General features: G+C 37.8%; 1 protein-coding gene across 1 annotated transcript in view; it reads left to right on the top strand.

Annotated features, from left to right (window-relative positions):
• Positions 1-7,110: 7,110 nt before the first annotated feature.
• Positions 7,111-22,013, top strand: part of LOC113111215 (leucine-rich repeat neuronal protein 2) — a 41,041-nt gene continuing 26,138 nt past the window's right edge. The window contains exon 1 of the mRNA XM_026275783.1: positions 7,111-7,480. The gene's annotated coding sequence lies outside the window, so the exon portion shown is untranslated. The remainder of the gene's footprint in view (positions 7,481-22,013) is intronic.

Below are 22,013 nucleotides of genomic sequence, written 5' to 3'. Positions count from 1 at the left end.
TGGTCCATTTTTAAGAGCAGAAAAACGGTACAATTATGAATCACCAAGTGCCAGCATTGATACGTCATGTTTTAAACATCAGGGCTTGGTAGAGGAACAACAGATACAAGACACGTGCAGATAACATAAAAGCTGCTGGAACCAGATCTTGGCCAATTAAACAGTAGGAGGTGGGACTGTGTGGGAGCAGAGGATGATGGAAGTGGTGGGTTTGGGGATGTCAAGGCTACAAAATTACCCTCATTAGTCTAGTGAACGGGTCAACAGGGAAAGGTCCTCTTCAAAGGGATTTTTAACAGCAGAGGAAGAACTGAAGGACGGAATGCAACTCACACATCCAGGGCTTCTCGACATGCAACGCTCTGCTAATTGCAGCCAAACTCCTGATGTGTTTTGATGATAATATTTCTCTTAGTTACCTTAATTTGGGTCCCAAGGCTGTATTTGGTTTCTGCATAGGCTTGATATCGAGCTGCTCGGTTTGATGGTGTGTTGAAAGAAGGAATCCTGCGGGTGACTTCCAGCCTCTGAAATACACAAAATGGATATAACTGAGAGTTTTCTTTCCCTTATATGTATCTCTTTCATTCACACATGCTAGTGTGGGAGAGGAAACGTCCACTGGCACACATTCTTTTTGGAGAAGGAGGCTGAAAAGACAGACCTGCAGTTTCGGAAAGGACTAATGTAATTAATGGAGCTTGCTGGGCTAGGCCGGCGTGGGACTGATCCAGCTGCAATGTGTGTCACCGGGCAATTAATTCACTTGACAGTGCCTCCCAAAAACTGCAAAAGGTCAGGAGACCAGATCTGGACCTTAGCTAGCAATAAAGCCTCGAAAAAGCCATGTAAAGTTTCTCACCCAAGGTCTCAGAAAGTTCATACGCTGTTAACCTGCTGTGTAGGACATTTCAAAGTCTTTAATGCCAGGGTCAGATTTTAATCTAGAGGGCAGACAAGGGAAATATAATTTAAATAAAGGATAAATAGAAAAGTTCGGGGGGTGTGTGCACTTTGATGGGTTAAATGCAGAGCACAAATTCCAGGTATGGGTCACCATACTTGGCCACACTTCACCTCACTTGAAAACATTCATTCCAGAGAATTTGTTCGTTGAGAAAGCCATTGGATACGAATGTCACTTGATGCCTTCCTACCCTAGAATGCATCCACCGAAGTCACCATTTTTCAGCTTTTGGACACAGCAATAGACAGTGAATGAATTTGGAATGGCAGATTGGTATACTGCTCTCAGCGGGTCACTCAATCGGTTGACTGAATGAATCAACGACTCACTAGCTCATACTTGTTTTGCTCCTGAATGAATCAGTGGTTGGGAATCAATTGCATGAGTGAATGATTCGAATGACTCGCTCATAAAGATACTTTTCTCCACCTGGGCTACTAGAATAATGATGTAACCTGCATGTAATGAAATCATGGTACAATCTTCTGATACCCGTTAATGTCCTTTAGCTAAACCTGCTATTAATAATATATTAAGTTCATACTGTTAAGGTTACCGTTGGCTTTCTGTGAAGATTATCTCTTTATGTGGGTCCTTTTGACATCTCTCAACCTAAATTAGCCCATAAGCATTAAAAAGAGATATTATTTACACAACAAGAAAGCAGCACGTCTCAGGGGAGGCAAAATCTACCCTTATGTCTGATCTCTCGGAGTCTGCTGTATAGTTCAACCTCATAGTTGCGGCACTCAAGCGCTTGTAAACATGTAAATAATTTATGGATAATGGCTCTCAATTTACTGATATGGATGTAGAGATAATCACATTTTGTGCCTATGGGATTCAGGAAATGTGCATAAGGTAGCCTTTGTTCTCCTTTTGTGCAAACATACATTCTATTCATAACAACACACTACAGAATCTTGCACTGCCCTGAACAAATTTAGCATGGCAGAGAATTTTTGTATAAAACAAAATAGCGTATTCACACAAAGCAAATGCCATCCATCTTATTCACATCACCACACTTCAAAAAGATTGGCAATACAATAGGAAAGTGATGAAACACTGATGTGCTCTTCTAATTTAGAGAAAGAAACAATAATTGCATATTCAGACCAAAAAAACAAAGTGTGCCCACGCAAGTTAGGAAGAACAGTCTGAAAAAAAAACAAAAAAACAAAATAACCACACTGTAAAAATACATTTACAGACAGCATTAAAAAAAAAAAAAAAAAAAAAATTAAACTGTGTTGTCAGGTGCAATAATTATTAGGGCTGTAAAATGGATTAAATCTGTGCCAATTAATTAATCAATCACACAGCAATTTTGGCTGAGAAATTACCTCCCAAATGATCATTTTAAGTCATTATTGTGTTAGATGAGAAAGGCAATGAGCTATACCCAAAAAAAAAAAAAAAAGATAATAATAAAAGATGATAATAATAATGATTAATAGTATTCATGTTTTTTTTTATGAATATTAAAATAAGAAATTATTTTATTATTTATTTATAAAATAATGTATTATATTTATTATAGGCTACTAAAACCACCAGTATGTGGAGACAAGTCTTGATGAATGTCCTTTAGTTACCGATTCGTTTAAACGATAATTATACATACTGTATGCAACAGGCAGGTTCTGTCATGTTTAATCCGCATCTGCTATGTATATAAAGGTGTGTGCATGTGATGTGTATTAAACATGGCCTATTTTGAGAACATTCAATGAATATTTTGATGAATTATGATATTTCTCTTGATTATTACACAATCACGCCTGTAATATGCCTATAGGCTATTTACAGATCACTCTCAACCTTTTTTGTGTAATGCTTATTGGGTGAGGCTAGATAACACCTAGATTCACAGAGGCAAATTACGATCACATTTTCACAAACGGCTGACAAAATCTAACCCCTGAGCTACTGTAGCACAGCATGAGTATGTGTGAAATCCCGAACTGACTAAAAATGCTGTGATACATATGGTAACCGCACTGTGTGCATATTCCGACCAGGTATGCAAACAAAACAAAACAAAATGCATTGTCAGAAGAATGTTAACAGTACAATATCCACAAAACATTTTAGCCAGTTTTTTTTTTTTTTTATCACCACCATTAGCTGGCCATAAATGTGGTTTTACATTCACCGTTTCACTTATCTTACTTACAGAATGCAAGTAATTTTGCATGCAATACATTGCCGAGGATACTTTTGGAAGGATTCTAAAGTGCTGTCTGTGGAAGAGTGCATGGCTTGCTGACATGCCTTAGGGCAGCAGATGAGCCCTGCAAAACGACAGTGTATGAGACAGTGGCAAAATCAGTAGAGCTGTGGGCCAAATCGGACAAATAAATCAGGCTGGGGTAGAGGAGCTTGTTGTCACTTATATTTCTAAAGGCTGGTTTATTTTTTAAATTGGTTTATATGTAGCCGAACTGGACTACAATACAGCTACTGAACATTTCTGAACAGTTACTGCCTAGAAAAAGAGTATGTATACACCTCATTTAAAAGTCTGAGGCCAGTAAGATTTTTATTCATTCATTCGTTCTTTTAATTAATACTTTTTTGATTCAGCAATGACACATGAAGTGATCAAAGATTACATTAAATGCATTAGTGTTAAAAAAAAAAGAAAAAAAAAAGAATGGTATTTCAAATCTTTTGCACTTTCTATTTGTCAAAGAATCCACTTATTTTAAATTGTAATCTGAAATTTTTTTTTCACAATATCAAATACATTACGAAAAAAAGTTCTAAAAGCCAAACCAAAACCACCCAATTACCTAAAATAATTAAACTTTTTGTGTTGGATAATTTCACATTTTTAAAGACAGAACTGATTTTCAGTTGCAGACATCTGTGAACGTTTATACACAATAACAAGTCTTTAACGAGTATATTGATTCAGACTTGCCAGGATCAAAATATCATCTTTGCAATGCAGCAAGGAGGTTGCAGTATTCAGCTCAAAGTCTTTTACTTTTTTTTTTAACTGAAAGCATCTTCCTCACAGTACGATCAGCATCAGCAGCCATAACCTAGGATGCATCTTCAGTGAGAGTAGGAAAAGCAATCTGAACTGGGCCATGAGTAAGATGAGATGGCTCTTTTATCTTAGTCACAGAACCAAACCGATACCTCAACCCAACATCACTCAACCCAGCACTCAGTCAAGGAGGATGATTGGAGAAAAAGCAGCTTTATCCATCATGCAGAAGTTGCGGGCTCTCCAGCCACCGGAGTCTCTGATGCATGAGTTCTGTCTCTGCCACGCTTGTCCTTCCAACCCAGAAAGAACATTTTAAATCAAAAGTCAACAGAGGGAGCAGATTCGAATCCAGACACTTTCACTGTGGTGTCATGCCTGTAAAGGCAAAGAAAAATGACGGAAATGTTTAGCCACAAATAAAAATATATACATTTGATAATGTTCCCATCGCTAAACTTTTCTTCAAAAACGGTTTTCTTTTGAACTCTCTGCTTTTATTTTTTTGTCAGTGTTTAATAATTAACTTTTTTTTTTTCTTTTTGTATGCAGCTAACCATTTGCAACAGCACAGTGCAAATAAATAATTGATCATATGTAATAAAACCGAACCCGAGAGTTTGGAATAATGTAGTTCATGAATGTATACACTGTAAAAATAAATAAATAAATAACCAATTCAAGTTGTAAATAAAACCAAAATAATTGGAGAATGCTTTACAAGAAAATACCATTTCATTCGTTCTACTTCAAAGTTTCACATTGAATGTGTTAGTTGCTGTTTCTTTGTAATTAATCATGATTATACTAGAAATTTCTAAGTGAAAATAGTTTCTAAGCCACTTCATGTTAACAAAAAAAAAAAAAAAGCATTGCATATTCTAAAAATGTTCACTGCTGCATACAAAGGTCCATCCTCCCATAGTTTGCTGAGACTGTTAGCCATTGTTGTGTAAATGACCCATGTTCTCTTCTCTGTCATGTCAGCTATTTTGAAATGTGCCCATGCAAAGCAAAGGTCAACTTGACTATTAAGAAAAACAGCATTTTAAAGACGTGCTCAGCCCCTCTTTTTAATTGTCTGTCTGAAAAATAACCTGCTCTGCTTCTTTAGGGCACCATATCTCTCACATTTAATGTCTGCAATGGCTTTCTGCCCTGTCATTGTCATCTCAGCCTGCCATATACGACGATCTGTTGATTGTTTTTATGTGATATATATCCAAGCTCTGAAATTGGCACAGATTGGAACCTCAATCTGCTGTGCGTGCTACGTCTGTAAGAGCTTTGATTACTAAGCCCACTGTGTTGTTACAAGTTTTGAAATTACATGCTCGAGATGATAGCAATGGAAAATGGGAGCCACGAGGATCGCAGACAGCAGCTTAGCCTCATTGGCCCCCAGAAATCATTTTCTCCTGTACAGAGTCATGATCAGCCGCTTGACCACTTCTAAAATGTAATAGCAAAAAGGCCAGGCCAGTAACACTTGTCAAATAATGGTTTGAGCAGCATCTCCGCAAACAACAAGCAGACATATGGTTAAAGGAGAGCCCTGGGTTAAAACACATCCACTTCAAGAGCTTGGCCCTGGATCCACTGCCATTCAATTTCCACGCTCTTCAGTCTTCAGACTCACGCTTCATATTACACCCTCCACCACCCCCATTCTCTTTTCTTTCCCTGCCTCCTCTCATCCATTCAAATAGACATCAGAATAATGATGGCAAGGCATGGGTTATCGATCAAACACTCACACTCAAACTGGCACGGGACAAATCATTGTGCCATTTTGGCCACAGAAAGGGACTTAGTGAACTGTGATCCCTCCCTAGCTCTGATCCGGCCCTCCCGGGTGATGTGTCCTCGCGGAGATGAGCATTTGGCTGCTCCACATGCCCTAGAGCTGTAAGGCTGTTTAATTGATGTCAAAGCTGGTCGTGTGAGCATTTTCTACAGCGCGGATCCAAGCGTCGTGTCACGGCACCGCATAATGAATATTCCTGTAGACATGTCAAAGACACATCCATTCATCATGCCAGAGATGGCAATAAAAAATTCATTATCACAAGAAAACTTGTGAAATGCTTATAAATTGAGAAAGGCTGTGCTTTATCGTTATCTCATTGAAATTTAATATAGCATGCCTGGTAAAAATATTGTGTAGTACTGACTATGTATGAATCATATAGACTAACGCAATGCCTGGATTTGAAACTTAATCATACAGTTGGTCGGCACGCCTTTATACTGATACAACAGTATCTTAAAAAGGAAAATTCATTAAGACTCCTTTTGATGCTGGTTTGACAAAGAATTACCTTAAAAAAATAAAAAGAATTCAGAACTGTTTAATGGAGGTCTACAGGTTTTTTTTTTCCGTGATTCATGAAATTCTGCACTGGAAAAAGGCTATATTTGATCATGAAAAAAGTTATAGTGCAATTGAAGTCCGAAATTCTAATTTCAAATTTTTGCATGTTAAAAAATAAATAGGATCAGGTTCGATTATCTGCGTTTTTGCATTCGTAGAAAGCATTTCGATAGGAAAAGGATTTTTAACTAAGAGGTAATTTTTACCTTAAATTTTGCCTGACTGACTGATGGGCAGAGATGAAACTTAACCACAACCCCAACCTTTAGTGAGGCATAAACTGATCGTATAAAAAACACACAAATGGGATTGTACAGAAACACCAATTTTGCTCCCAGGTTAGTGATTTTTTAAAAGCTCTAACCCAGTGGTGCTTAATCCAATATGGCCATTAAATATGTCATCACTTGTCCACGGGAAACTGTGGCTGGATATATCTGCAAGGCCTATGAAAGCATTCCATTAACCAAACCAAATCAAAGTCAGGCCTTCACATATAAGGGTTGCTACAAGGCAGGAGACCATCTTACAAAAGGCAGCTGCACTTTTGACTTAGCAAGTGACTACACTGCTACACAGCTGAGCTACATGATAAAGGGGCAAGTGACAAGAAAATAACAGGTTTCATGTTCTGACTGTGAGAAAGAAATGAAGGAGAAAAGGAAAAATAGAGCAGTCTTCAAAGGGGTTGAGGGCAAGAATGGGAGACTTCTAAAAGGAGGAGGTGGGGCTACGGTAAGGGCAGAGAGAGAGACAGAGAGAGAGAGAGAGAGAGAGAGAGAGAGAGAGATCTGCCTGCCTCCACTTCGTCTCTTGCTCAAGTACGCAAGCTGCTGACAGCAACAGCCACACAGAAACGAGAGAGAGAGAGAGAGATCGGAGAACACACAGATCCGTCCTCTGTAGATCGCCTACACAGTGTCAGAAATAGAGCTGAGTTTAAGGCAGGTGCGTACAAAGCATCTACATGAGACCCTGGGCGGTGAGCTAATACACAATCTAAGAGAGGATACAGGTTGATTGACTAACGTCAAGACGGAAAACGAGAAGAAGAAAAAACGTGACGACAACAGAAAGCAAAGAAGAAAAAGAGGAAGAAAAGACAGAGATGTAGACTGAAATGGCCCATCTATTAACGGTAGGGAAGTTTATCATTTTCTCCCAGACTGAAATATTTACACGTTGCATTTGAACGTGCACTGCAGATGCGTCTCTAGAGGTGTTGACACAAGAAAGGGCAGAAAATGATTCCAGCAGAGAACAGCCTGTCAGGAATCAACCTAAGCAGGTAATTCTTCGGTATTTAAGAATTAATCGAGTGGTGTTGTGTCACAAGACCAGGTGTCGATAGTTTGAAATGCGGCTCAAGTTGTGCGTTGAACTGACAGGTTGAGACTTTTCCACGCTGCATGGCAGTTATGGTCAGCATGCAGAGCACATCGGGATAGAGTAGCACTGACTCACACATTAGCTTGGCCGAGGAGAGAGAGAGAGAGAGAGAGAGAGAGAGAGAGTCTCTCTCTCTCTCTGTGTGTGTGTGTGTGTGTAAGAGAGAGAAAGAGAGAGAGATCCTTCATGTCGCATTGAAATTCCACAGCCAGAGCTTTGCGAAAATAAGGATAACGCAGTGTGCGTGCGCGTTTGTGAATGTGGGGGCATGCATCTGTCATTTCATTGAAGTGATCAGCATCCAGAAACTCTCCCTCCCTCTCTTCCTCTCTCCTCCTCTTCCTCCTCCCTGCTGTTGCTATCCGTGGCCGTGCCGCTGTCGCAGTTGAATTTGCAGAAGCTAGCGTGCGCGCGCTGCTTCTCCACAGCGAGCCTATTGTTGTTGTCCTCCTCCACACTCTTTCCTCTGAGGGGTGTCAGCTAACGGTGCTAATCCTTCTCTGCCTCTTCATGTGTGGGGAGGAAGCGTGCGCGTGTGGGTGTCATCCTGGAAGACTGGACCAACACACGTGAGAGTGCTGGCAGGTGTCCGGTGCATTATGCGGCTCCGAGAGAGAGAGAGAGAGAGAGAGAGAGAGAGAGAGAGAGAGAGAGAGAGAGAGAGAGAGTGTGTCCAATGAGGACATATTGGGTGTGATAAATACATTAGATGATGCTCATATGTATTTTGCGAGAATGGCTATGTGGTTGCTGCTTGTTTGTGGATAAATATAGAGCTAATGAAATGCACACATTATTTTAAAGCTAAGCTTAAAAGCAGACTGCAACCTGTTTTACTCTACAAAAGAGAAATGGAGCCAAAAAAGTTGGAAAGGAGGGTGTGAAAAATAAAAGGACTGAGGGAAGTAAAAGGAAAGTAGTTTCAGTTACAGAGGCAAGTTCGCTACATGCTTTAAAAAGATGATATAAATGTCCAATTAATTGTGCAATCTGAGACCAGGAATGTGCATTATATAAATTGATATATATATATCAATTTAAAATTTATATATTATAGACTAATATTTCCGTCTCCTAAAAATACACATTTCCCTGTGACCCCCAAAATAAATAAATAAATAAATAAATAAAATAGTCCTAGATGAGTTTTGGACATGGGATGTTGATGACAGTGAATCACAATCCAATTTGCGATGAAAAATATTCTGACAGCTCATAAAAATGCACCCAGACATCAATGAATAAATTCTTAATAAGTCGTACCAAGAAATTAAACACATGACTTGTCCTGACAACTAGACTGGAAAGATAATTGCATAGTTTGTTTATCGCAATGTTGATTAGCCCTGAGTGCTGTGTATGGGCATGATTACTGAATGCAAATATACACGTTTTCTTGCATGAGGGAGCACTATGGTCTCTAACAGTGCATCGCTGTAAACATTATTATCTTTACAGTTCCTCATCATTTAGTGGCTTATATAGTTCCTAACTACTCAAGATGTCCTTTTCACGAGGCAAACTTAACCCCAACCAATAGAGAGTATTTACCTACAACAATAAATTGTAATGCATAATTTTATTCAATAAATTATGCCATGACCCTTGATTTGCTCCTAATTAATGATTTAGCTAGACTGACAGTCCTAATGTGCTCTATATGCAGCAGATAGTAAATTATGTTTTTTTTTTGTTCAAGTTCTTTTGCTTTGTTCTGAAAACTAATGTGTTAAACTCATATACACATTTTTTGTATCCTCAGATGTCTTGATTTCATAATGCTCACATCTGTTGTTCTCTAAATCAATCTTTAACATCTCATCTAGATCCAAACGCAATCTAAATGAGATGCAATTTATTTGAGCTCAGCTCATACTCTGTCTCCACCAGAGAGAGAGAAAAAAAGTGGATCCAAACAGTGACTCTAAAGCTAAATAATGTACAAGTAGCAAGAAAAAAGTGAGAGTTGCCTATTAAAATACCAATGACTCACATGAGCTATGATTCATTCAATTAGTCTCAAACTCACGAGTAACTGATTTGAATAAAGCTGGTTTATTGAATCGTTTCGAGTGGTTCCATCTTGAGTTACTGACTGGCCAATAAAAGGTGCTTTGATAAATAAATATATATTTAACACAAAGAAGCTATCAATCCATTTATTGATCTATTTTTCTATCTATACACATATGATCATATACAAAAGATATGATTCTAAAGAAAATGTTCAGTTACTCTTTGAGAACAAACACTAATCACAAACACTCCTACTTGACATGTTCCCTACTGATTCCCCCTAGAGAATAACACACTTGACCACTGCTGTCCGCTCTTGATTTCCTTTTAAACAGTCCATTCCGATGTTTTTCCAAAGGTGACAGCAGCATAAGTCCAGACCTACAGAACACTATCAACAACCACGTCACGTTGAGCATAAGACAAAAACCCACCCACCGAAGGGCGAAACGCTGCCACGGCTCTAAAAATAAAAACACTGGGGGCTGACTGTACAGCTGCAAACAATTACTAAGGGTTGCCTTGCAAATACAAATACAATGCTTTAGCTCCTCTGCCTGCTATCCCACTGCTCTGTGCTGGCTTTGAGGCTTGTGTGGTCTTTTAGCAGGAGTTTTGTGTTCATGTAGGTCTTTTAATGTCTTCATCCTGCAGGTAAGTGTGAGCTTGTTTGTCATAAACATCTGTTAAATCCTCCTCGTGTTAGCATCGCTAATGAGGCGAAGGGTGTGACAGAACAGATGCCTCTGAGTGTGAAAAAGAGATACAGAGGCGAGACTGTGGAAGGAAGGGAGAGAATGAAAGGGTGAGTGATGGGAGAAAATTTATGCAGCGCATCCCTCCGTACCCCTACAGATGAGTCTTCAGCGAGGGCAGATGTTCCTATCATTAGGAAGTTGAGACAGGCTAGGTGCTGCTTAGCAGATATATCTGCTGTTGCAAAGACATGCCCATTTGACTATAATGGCAGGGTCGATTACGTTTATTGATCTGCCACCAAAGAAACCGTCTTGTGCTATTTACCACATGCAAATGGCTCTCGTTCCATATGGTTGACAAAGACACGCAAGAGCCTCAAACCAAATTAAGACTTGTGCGTGTGAGGTCTTGTTTAATTTATCATTATTCCACGAATGTCCCTGCCATCTAGCTGCTGTAATCCCCATTTCATTATCATGGATTGGCCTGTGAACAATTTAAGATAATCCCTGTTAAACTGGCCTTAAGAAAAGTATAGCAACAAAAAGCAATGGAATTGATGTGGAGAGTCTTCTTAAAAGAAATATAAAGTTTATATGTGGTATACAATGACAGTATGGGATTTTTCTTTTCCCAGGGTTGGGAATGAAGTGCTTTTCTGTAAAAAAGTTTTTGAAATAATGCCGAAAATGTATGATTTTTATAATTTTCCTTATGGTAACTGAATGTCAAAAATATTCATATATATGGAAGAAAAAAAAATAGTATTTTAGTTTTGTGTTTTTGTGTAAATAAATGCAGGTTTGGACAGACCAAACAGACATCTTTCCAAAACCTTTATTTTAAAAACCTTTTAAACAATAGTTTAGTCTACATATTTATTATTATAGTATTAATTGGTAGTTTCATATTTAGATTTTGTTTAGTTTGGATTAAATTCTGGGAGAGGAAAGAAAAAAAATTATGGAATGATTAAGTGATCAGAATAGGTTTTTCTGTATGATTCCCAATCATAATGACATGCACATAACGTCTGTCCACATAATTGTAAATATTAATTAATTTTTTTTTTTTATCTGCATAATCTCACGGCATCCTACATTAATTTTAAGCTACACCTCTGCATTCTTCTTCCCTATTCTCTCTATCTAAAAAGCAGGCTTGGCTAGGTCATCCATGGGCAAGGGCTCACTCCTGACTGCTGGGAAACTGCAGTATAGCAGAAGAGCCACATGAATATGTGCGTATGTGCACAAATGTGAGCAAGCATATGCGTAATAGGGTCAAAAGGGCTGCTGGACTCACCTCTTGTTCTCGCTGAAGAGGGCAGATGAACTCAGGGCAGAAAAGATCACAGACATCTGTCTCAAAGAAAAAGAAAAAATTGCACTGTCACAACACGGACCATCACCGCACACGCTCCCAGACTGCTCTGTCTGTGCACTGCATTTCTGTAAGCACATATACAAACAAATCAGTGAAAGGAGCTAAAACAAAAGTCAACTAAATCAAAGTGAAAGCCAGGACCAGGATGTGATGTCTCTTTTGTGTAGCTCATATGAATTCATGGCCTTACAGGCACCCTACATAAAGACAAATAAGAGCAAGTATGTTGTGCATCATATCTGCATAGGCATACAGGACAGCACTGCTGTCAGAAATGAATATGTTTTGTGCTGAGAGTGGTACAGATACGTCTGAAGGAGGAGGTGAAGACAGAGCACTGCTCACAAGCCTCAAGGGCATATCTGTGAATAAGCAAACACATCAGTCTGCCATCTTGCAGTGTGATGATGAACGCAAACAGTGACAGTAAAACAAACCGAAGAGATTTATCAAACAGTCGGCCATTAACATTTCATTTTGTAGCTCAACAAATTGTTTTTTTTTTTACACTGTAGACTGTAGTAGAGCAAAACCTCAGGTCAGTTAAACTATTCTTCATCCGTTTTTTTTTTTTTTTTTTTACACCTGCAATGAAAAATATTTTATTGTCATTTAATATTGCTCTTTTGATGTATTTTGAATAATAATGTATGGTTTTAATACACATTTTTTTATTAGGAGTATAAATCATTTTTTGAAGGAAATTGAAAACCCATTACTCTGACTTAAAAAGCATGAATGTCATTTTAGAGAAAGAACAAAATAAGAAAAACCACAAAATACCAATGGCACATCACTCTGGTTGAATAACTTTGATTTTGACAATGAGTTTGTAATCTTATCCTGTACTGCAGCAAGCTATAAAGATTTTGAGCTGTTCTGTGGGAAATTGTTTACTCTCACTGCTGATTGAATAAAGAATTTTTTTTTTTACTTTTTTTTACTTTAAATAAAGAAATTAGTGTCTTTCTTAATGACAAAGTCAAAAGAACGTGCTTCAATAACCACATTGTGCATACTTTCCCCAAATTCTTAAATGTATCCTTTGCTCGCCTATAGCAATAGAACAGTTCATTAAAAAAGCCCTGCCGCTAGAAAAAAAAAAATACAAAAATAGTCTGCTTTGTCTTGCAGAATTTCTTCCTGTCTTCTCAAGAGAGCTCGGTTATGAATACTAAGGAATATTTTCTCATTAATTGCTCTCACAGGCAGCTTATCCGGGGTCATCGCTGCATTTTTGACTCAGTCCAATTAATACTAATCACAGCATCAGACTGGCTGAGCAAGAAGATTGCACTGTCAGAGCAACTGATCTTGGAAATTCATCAACAAAAGAAAGAAAAAGACAAAAGTGGGTCTCTGAGTGGATATGGCAACCTGCTTTTATTTTTTGGCCTTCAGCTTTCAAAATGTTTGGACAATTTGTCATTAACATTCATTAAGGTGCCGGTTCCAGAAACAAACCAGGACTTAAATGAACAGATGGACTTTTCCTTGTAGAATGGCCTAACATGGACGAGTAAGACAGACTGGCTGCTGTCTGCTCCAACGGCTCAAGGCATTTGTGAGATATCAGAAGGTATGCAGCTGAATTATTTATTAGGTACCCCAGTATATTAAATTAAAAGGAAGTGACTTATAAACAGAGGACGACATGATAGCAGATCAAGGCTTATGCAAAGCAGAGCTCAAGACAATGATTTTTTTGTCTTCTGCTGGCTCCTTCAGACATGGTGAGGTCTACTTGCCATGCAAATATATTTACTAACCCAAGAAAAATGCTGCCGTTTATGGAATTTAGTGGAAATAAACAAACAAATCAATAAAGTTTTTTTTTTACATGATTTAGTGACATACTCTATGCAAATCATCAAAGTTTTCAAGACGTTAAAACAACGCGTCAACGCAGCAAGCAACACATCCTGTAAGTGGCCTGAAACCATCACACACCATCAGGCCATCCTTTAATTGCTGAGCAAAAGGCAGTGACGGCTTCCATAGAGAGCATATTTCTTAACATCCACTGGTGAACAGACATGCATATATTTGCATCCTTTCATGGCATGTAGTCATTTCAAAATTCAGCAATTATATATATATATATATATATATATATATATATAAAAGCATAAAACAGTTTACTTGTACAGACGTATCCTAAATAAAAGCATGCATATATATTTGCAGGTTGCATAGTAATGAAAATATTCATACATGGCATGTTGCCATGTGCATGACTATCCAGAGCTGCTATTTTAGTCCACGTCTTACTCAAGCACAACGTTCACATCCCCTCCTTTTTTTGAGCCAAAGGGGAAAACATGCATGTTTATTACCACCTTCAGACGTGCCCTCGCCCAGCCACAGAAATGCAATTATTCCCACAAGGCAATGCCATTTAAGTCATAATGGTCACACTGATATCCATAAATTGGACGGCCAGTCTTACTTCGGAATGCTGAGTTTTCCATTACTGCGTTAGTCACGTTTCAAAGTTGCCATGCGTATTATAATATCAGAATTTGAAGGGGGGTTTTTTTCACCCCTCGCCACCACCCTGCTTCTCTTAATTTCCTGATAAGAAACATAATTGTAGTATTTACTATAAATATCTTCATAGTAGGTGACATTTAGCAGGAAAATTACTGCAAAATACTCTGAAAGTGAACATTTTGCCAAATGTAGAAGTGAAATGTTGTGACATTTACATAAGAAACTCATCTTAACATATACCAGCTGATCTTACAGTGTCTTTAAATTGACAAAAAAGCCCACCACCTGCCTCCAGATATTATTATATAAAACGATAACACTCTGTAACCAATCAGACTGTGACTGAATATTAATTCTAAAACCGCTTTTGCCAGAAGACATGCTTAAGACACAAATACAGCGAGAGACAGGATTTAAGCTGCACTGACGGCCCCAAGGTAGCCAGTCAGCTAAATTTATCCACCGCAAAAATGTTCACACCAGAATGAAAACCAAGTGGACAGTGCTAAACGCCTCCCTAGACAGCAGACAGTTATACTTGGGCCACACACTCTCACCTTCGTGTACATGCTGTCCTCTCGCTTTGAGGGTGGCATTTCTTTCTGGGAACGATACAAATCTTTCTTATAAAGATGAGTAATTCCCATTATTGCAAGCAGGAGCACAGTGTGACCCTCTGCGGAGTGTCAGTGGGAATAAAACGCTTAATGAGTGACACAAATTGAATGTTGTTCCTCTCGGTGCAGGAAGGTGGAGGAAATTGAGGCAAACCTAATGAGCAGTCCAATCCCTGCAGCGACACCTGACATCAATGGCTGGTGACAGGTCACACGGCAAGCGGAGAAGAGCAGGGAGGGGACACCTTGCCCCCATTTCACCCGGCGCCATGTGACATGATCCATCCTGCCACGGGCCATCTGCGCCTAGTGAGACACTAAGTGGCACTCCTCCCTGCATCTCCCAAAGGAATGGATGTCTTTAATCACTACCATCAGCATCATTGCACGCTCGTGCTCTTGCACAACACCTCATCCCCTTGTGGCCAAAGAGCATGGATGAAATGGATGAGATGGGTCACTGCGCATTCAGTGAGACTTCTACATGCAAGAGCAGTAGCACTTGTTTGTTAGCCGAACGCATGTTTATGTCCTCACAGACCATCAAACGCACGTCCATTAAGCTTCTGGGCCAAAAGTGTAAACAAAGTTATGTAACTCTGTTTGTGCATGATTGAACAAATGCAGATATGGAAGCAAACATCTGCATTTCATTTTTCATCAAATATTTAGGTGAATCAGCCAGCTTTAATATCCTCGACTGCCTTATAAGATGACACATGGGACACTGATCTAAGGCCATCACTCCTTTACCTAAAGGAATATATATATATATATATATATATATATATATATATATATATATATAATTCAGCAATTATGCATTGAATTGATCAAAACTTACAGTAACAAATTTTACACTGTAATATAATTTTGAAAAATGTAACCATTCCACGTTTCTCATTTTCAGCATAAATGACAATTAGAAATTATGAAGCACCAAATCAATTTAATAATTCAACATGAATGTTATCTTGATAATACTTACTCTGATACTTTAGCTGTTTTTGTATGCAAGACAAAATCAAAGTATCATGACAAACCTATTGGCAGCTAAAAGAATTAACACATATAATAGAATAATAAATTAATGTCCAAAGGCACAGGGGACTTTAAAAATGTTATCATGACTTTTCCAATTCTGTGGAGTTTCACTTTTTTAATCAAAAAGTGTTGATTTTACAGTTCTCCACAGAGGAAAGTGGAGCAGTCCTATAAAGGGAGATACTGCGATACATCTGTGGTTGCAAAAAGTGTGCTGGTGTTGATGGTAGTGCATTGATTTAAATGACATGCCTGATGCTGACGTCCCCCTATTTTACACTCCAATCTTCCTCTGCTTCCATTTAATTTCATGTGCCATCCTTTGCCTCTGAGCGCGCTACCCTTATCTGATTCATTGAGCCATTTAAACCAGAAATTAAATTATATTCTTCAATACGCTTGTTTCCCAAAGAAAAGTTATGGCCAGGCCATTTATTAAAAGCAGACAGTTCCCTTCTTAAACTTCCTCTGATTTACGGAGACTCATTGCCGATAAAAAGCCCAAAATTGGATCAGCCTATTCCCACACTTCGCAAAACCTTTATTTTCTCCGTGAATGTTGAGACGATAGAAAAAGCCCTCAAACACAGCAGGGTTGTGTAATAAGTCTGATTACATACAGGAAGTAATTGGAAGGATCTGGATGGATCCACACACTAATGCAAACTAATTTGTCATTTGGGGATTGTGCCAAGATAATTTCCCAAACACCTTTCTGCAATTAGAGTGAAGATGCAAAACAGTCAGACTAAAGGAAGAAAGTAAGAAGACTACATGTAAACTGATGCAATACTGATTAGCGTTTTATTTGTAGCTGGCACGACCCACAAATCTTACTGAATGCTCGTACCATGTGGCTGTCGGCAGTGATCTAACCAGCTTTTATTTTGATTTGTAGACAAATACAAGCAGGGTCAGGGATGGAGCAGGACATGTAAAAGGATTGGGGAGCTGGGCACTTTTAATGGCTTATGTAAAAGGCAAGTGTTGAGTAAAATAAAGGAATACCAACTCACAGGTTTGTCAATTTAAATGTGCCACACATTCGGAAAAAGGAGAAAACAAGTTAAATACTAACCAAAGACTTCTAGAGAGTTAGCATTAGCATTCATGCTAGGCTAATGTATACAGCGACTGAAGTACCTTTTACTAATAAGATAATGCAAATGTATTCTGGAAATAAGTCTCAAAAACAATTTAGCCTGTGACTGCATGTATAATTAACAAAAACCAAGTACTAGAATTAGCATTCCTGATAGGCTAATGCATACAGCCACTGAAGTAATTAACTAACTTTTCCGAAGCAAGATATGCAAATGTATTCTGGAAATAACCCCCCCAAAACAATGTAGCCTGTGACTGCATGTATTTATTAATGAGAACAGGTACTTCAAAAGATTTAGCATTAGCATTCATGCTAGGCTAATGCATAAAGCTGCTGAAGTGAATAATGTAAACTTTTCCTAACAAGCTACGCTAATGTTTTCTGGAAATAATCCTCAAAAACTTCAGGTGTACATATTAGCGGTTTATAAAAAACAAGCCCAATGGCGATATGAAATGATATGGCAACAGACAAGTGCATTAAAATTGAAATAAGGCATAACTGTATCCCAATTTGTCTGTTTAAAGTAAAGCTTTTAGTCATACTGACAAAATGTGCACTCATGCCATTCAAATAGGACCATTTGGTGGGAAAGATTTGGTCTCACTGCATATTTAAAAGCAGCTCCCTCAAGCTTAGCACACTAATGGCTATTTAGGTCTGCTACTTCTTTCTTTACCAGCAGTCGGGAGGAGGACAAACACACTGACATGTATGCAGCTCTGTAAGCCACCATGATGAGAAAGCAACTCCTGTCTCAAATCCAACACTTTCCTTTCTCCCTCTTTATCATGTTCTAATCCAGTATCTTCTTGTGATTCTTGCTGCCTCTTATTTGCACAAGTGGTTTAGAGATTAAACACCCTCCTACTCCTATTCATATTCAAAGCACCCCAGTACTCAAAGAAAGAGGCACTCTGTTAAATGGTATACATAATTTTAGCACTTAAACTCATTTCAGTTAGTTTCTACATTTCTAATTTTCATTCAGGTTCATGTTTTTCATCTAACATGTATATTTTTGTTTAATTTCAGCTTTATTTCAATTATAATTTTTTCATAGTTAACAACACTTAGGTTTTAGAAGTCTTTGACCTTGTGTCAGGCAATTAAAATTGTAATAATTTTTTGTCATAACTGACAGAATTCATTGAATTGATATTAAATGGACAAGTCCATCATGTTAATGTGCCAGATTAAGCCATACAGATTGATTTTATTCTTTCATATTATGCTTTGCATTGATTGTTTTAAAAAAGGAATTGTTAATTATTTATCCACTTTAATTACCAAAACATTAGATAAAAAAAAAAAAAAAGGATTTTCAGTTTATAGAATAACAACGCTGAGGTCTTAGACTCCCCTTGCTGTGTCAAACAATTGCTTTATAATTATTATTGAAAAAAAAAAAAAAGGATTTTCAGTTTATAGAATAACAACGCTAAGGTCTTAGACTCCCCTGGCTGTGTCAAACAATTGCTTTATAATTATAATTGAAAAAACAAAGTTTTAATTTGATAATTTTAAAAGTTTTAAAGCAATTGTTTGACACAGCAAGGGGAGTCTAATTTGTTTTAAACACAGCTACAGTATTTAATGCTCTCACACAAATAACTATTTCCTCAAATAATCAGCGTTTTGAAAAGCAGTCCCTTTCACTGACTAATTGTTAATAATAATAAAAAGATTTAAACGTATGTCATTTAAACCCTTTGATTTGTACCCTAATCATGTAAAGTGCCAGGAACATACATGCACAGATCAAAGCTTCCCATTTACATTTCTAAGTTATGACCTCATCAAAAATTCCTACATAGTTAAAAGCAGATGTAATGGAGAATTCCCATATGTCTTCTGATATAAGCATTACTAACCACTGAGGTTCTGGCGGCTCAATGCGAGTTTGCGGCGGGTCAGTGCCCAAGGTTTTCTTTGCCTATAACACACATAGAGGGTGAACTAAAACTGGTGTCCTCTTTAAACCCAGGAACTGCATCCATAATATATGAGGAAGCAGTAGGCACAGAAAATGAGCTATGGTTTTTTTTAAGTCAAAGTTTTAACCATTTTTTTTTTTTAAGTTTAAGTTTTCTAGGAGCTGGTGGAATTGGTTCAATAAAGTGAGAAATAGGTCAGCAGATTGTTCAACTGTCATTTCTGCCAGCAGTTATTCAGCAGGGTAATCAAATGGGAAATCAGGTTTGAAAAATCACATATACTTCAGCACTGTGCATATTAGCAATGCTGGTTAATCTATGTGGCACACAATATGCGCACACAAACACACACACACACAAAAAAAAAAAAAAAACAGCAGATGCTGTGAGATCGAGAATATTACTATCAGATTACTCCACTTTGCAACATATTTAAGTCAGCGATCTTCTGAATGTTCGGCCTTTTCCAATCATGCCTCCACGAAGCCACTCTGTGAGCTAACATTTGTGTAAACCTTCCCTTTGGCATGTTTTGTACTATGGCCAATGGAAAGTAGTCAAATGTCCCTTTGCATAATAGCTGATCAGAGGATGGAGAAGCATCTGAGTGACAGCTTTGACATTTCTAGAGAGCGCTGCGAGAGAAAGAGAGACAGATGCAGATAGAGTGAGCGAGTGAGAGAAAGAGCCCTCAGGTGCCCCCTCTCACCGAGCACTGGAGAGGAACATTTGCATTTAATTGAATGCTGCGGACATAAAGCGGCATCACCCCCATTCACCTCCCCTTTTTCCTTTGCCATCTTCATTTCCATGTGGAGTCCCACTCAAATCGCACTGAATAAATCTCCAATGCTTACCGCTAGCAGGTGGCACAGAGAGCTAAAAGCACTAGAGTCAGGCAGAACTCCTCTAGCATGAATGCTGCTTAGCACAACAGTCAAAAGTGTGATTGAGCGAACGGAAGGTTTAAGAACACAGAAAATGATTTTGTGTGGTAGGTGCAAAACAAATCTGATTTTACTGGTTAGTTTGGGATCACTTTGGAGTGGTGTATGCTTCCTAAAACAACATTTATACATAAAACCTCAGCTCAAACTCAAATCTATTTTAGAAATCGTTATATATATATATATATATATATATAAAAATAAATAATGTACATTTATAACATTACATAGTACAAACTAAAATAACAGTTCAATATAAATAACTGAATCCATTCTAATAATGCCCATTTTAATTGTTATAATTATTTAATTTATTATAATTTAAAAATAAATTCTTAATTACAATTATTATAATATATAATGTGTTATTCATTTAATGTAATTATTGCAATTATGATACCAGAATTATTATTAGGAAACATTTATTATTATTCTGAATTTGAAAACTTTTCATAGAAACCATGATACATTTTTGGGGACTCTTTGAGGAATATAAAGTTAAAAATAACATTTATATGGAATAGAAATCTTTTTAACATTATAAATGTCTAAACTGTCACTTATATTAAATTTTATGCATCCTTGCTCAATTAAAGTATTAATACATTTCTGAACTTCAAAATGGTAGAAAAAGTAAATAAATTATATAAACACCAGTAAAAGTGCAGCAAAACCAATTTGCAAAATCCATCTTCAAAATGCGATCTACAAACATTTACCATCATAACCAATTTGATGCTGCTGTAAAACATGTTCTGGCTAAAACATGTTATTTTTACTGAAAGCCCGCAATCTTGCTCTAATCGATGTGAATTTGCAGAAGGTAGAGTCTGGTTAAAATCATAGTGTTTTCCAAGTCACATTCTCTAAAAGCACTACCCTCCAAAACTCACCCTCTGTGCAGAATAAAGGAATGAAGCACAATGAAGAAACAAATTGTCACCTCTTGCACTCTGTTTAGTCAATCTTCTGACATGGTGATCAATTTGCCCAAGATAAAAACAGAGAGCAGAAATTACACTGTGAGGAGTCCCAGCGACCCTTGGCCAGCCGATTACACAAATGCCATCGATCCCTGTGGCTCTTCTGAGGCACAAGCCATGAGGATGGTCCTTCTGGATGGGTATAGATTTTTCTCCACTGGTTCTTCCTTCTTTTCCTCCAAAAGACACTATTAAAGGCTATGAGAATGGACAGGCAAGCTGGCTCACTGGAGGCCGGCCCGTTACAAGATCTGATCAACAGTGCAATCACACACTGCAGCCAAGTCACACTGCAGAACTAAAAGTGTGGAAATAGACACCCATATTCCTACAGCTTTTATGGCATGCAAAAGATACATAGCGCAGCATGGCTGCAGACAGCAGGTCAGTCGTAGGTGAGACATCTGCGGGTGGCATACCAGCCTTACTGCAATTAGATCTGCCCTCATTATCATTATCTGCAGCACCACTGAACTGTGAATAGCGCTGATCCAGGTCCAGGTCCAGGTCCCCTGCTTAACACTGGAGTCTGTTCCAAAAGAAACAATAAAAATGAAGTCATTATACATCAGGGTTAAGGATGCACTTGCTTCAGGCGAGTATGTCACATCTACCCTTGAATAAAGGAATGCATAATGTTTTATAATGAATTTTAACATTTTTAAAGCAAATGTACTCACTGAATAAAGACCAAAGTGTATTTTACTTTCTATAACATCATATGGAAGTTGAGTGTTGTTTCAGATAATTCTGGGCTAATATAAACCCTGGGTGTTAACCATTTTACAGAAAGATCAGTGAAGCATTAATGTCTTAAGACTTTACATTACGGATCATTAATCATAAATACCTCTTAATTCAGAACGGTCTTTGAAACAGCGATTACAAGCCGGTGTATACATTCCAGTAAGCAGTCCAGTATCTTTCTAAATAACTCCTGATTCAGGTTTATTTCATGCTATGAGTGGTAGTAAACAGGGAGATATTATTTATAACAAGCATCAAATCAGAATTTTAGAATGATTTCTGTCCATTGAGTAAATGCAGGGCACGTG

Source organism: Carassius auratus, chromosome 11, assembly GCF_003368295.1.
Source record: "Carassius auratus strain Wakin chromosome 11, ASM336829v1, whole genome shotgun sequence".
Classification (NCBI taxonomy): domain Eukaryota; kingdom Metazoa; phylum Chordata; class Actinopteri; order Cypriniformes; family Cyprinidae; genus Carassius; species Carassius auratus.
This window is presented reverse-complemented; position numbering and strand designations above follow the sequence as displayed.